Source organism: Chiloscyllium plagiosum, chromosome 2 (genome assembly GCF_004010195.1).
Source record: "Chiloscyllium plagiosum isolate BGI_BamShark_2017 chromosome 2, ASM401019v2, whole genome shotgun sequence".
NCBI lineage: Eukaryota > Metazoa > Chordata > Chondrichthyes > Orectolobiformes > Hemiscylliidae > Chiloscyllium > Chiloscyllium plagiosum.
In genome coordinates, this window is record NC_057711.1 from 141644718 (window position 1) to 141646076 (window position 1359).

The window sequence follows — 1359 nt, forward strand, 5'->3', positions numbered from 1 at the left end:
AATGTCTTGCAAGTTCATCAATGCTGGTGACATCGGATGTACCACCCAAGCTCCATCCTTCTGCCCTACATCAGGTCCATAATAAAAGTGTTCTAAAGCTGACAGACTAAAATCATGTTCAGTGTATTCCACCTCCACAATGCCAATGCCAATGCCAAAAAGGAATTGCAATCTATGTGGAAGGTCAGAGATTAAAGTGCGATCCCAACACAACTTGCGAGTGATTCTCGGGAGGACTTTGTCCTTCTGAGAATACCTGAATGACGTGACAGCAAAGATCAAAACCAGAAACAAGCTACTACTGAACATACTACAATGCTGTGAAACACTGAACCTCTGATCTTACCGTATCAGACTCCTCAGCAGAGGTTTGTGCACCTCTTTGGAAAAGGCCACTGTACACACATCTTACAATCAATTGAATGAATCAATGTGTGTAAAAACTGGATCCCTCCAGGCAAACCTCTCCCCAGCTTTCTCTGCTCAATTACACCCCTCCCCCATATATCTGCTGACTGTTGAAAACCAAAGTAGGCAGGCAGGAGGCTGGAAGAACACAGCAAGTCAGGCAGCATCAGGAGGTGCAGAAGTCAACATTTCAAGTGTAACCCTTTTACAGGACTATCACAGGCTAGTTGAGACCATCCATGCTCGATCTGACTTCCCATTCCATGCTGACATACTGAATGCACCTCTTCCCTGCCCTTCAGTTTGGTGTCCCATATGGCTCAACCTTCCTGAGCAAAATCTGTTAAACATCCTTTGGTTCGAGGATGGGACAAGTTGAAAACAAGTTCCTTTTGACAACCCCCATTTGATAAATGCAGGCTTTGAACTACAAGGGTTGTTTTTCAGAATGGAGGCTTGTGACCAGCGGTGTTCCACAGGGATTGGTACTGGGTCCACTTTTGCTTGTCATTTACCTAAATGATTTAGATGAGAATGCAGGAGGTGTGGTTAGTAAGTTTGTGGATGATACTAAAATTGGTGGTTTAGTGGACAGTGAAGAAGGTTATCTAAGATTACAAAGAGATTTTGATCAATTGGGAGTCGGTCGGTTTATAGTAAATGTCTATGTTGATTCGGTCGCCCGAGATAGAAAAGGAAAGGTCTAGGCCGAATCAACATGGACATTTACTATAAACGACCGACTCCCACAGCTACCTAGACTACACCTCCTCCCACCCTGCCCCCTGTAAAAACGCCATCCCATATTCCCAATTCCTTCGTCTCCGCCGCATCTGCTCCCAAGAGGACCAGTTCCAATACCGTACAACCCAGATGGTCTCCTCCTTCAAAGACCGCAATTTCCCCCCCAGACGTGATCGACGATGCCCTCCACCGCATCTCCTCCACTTC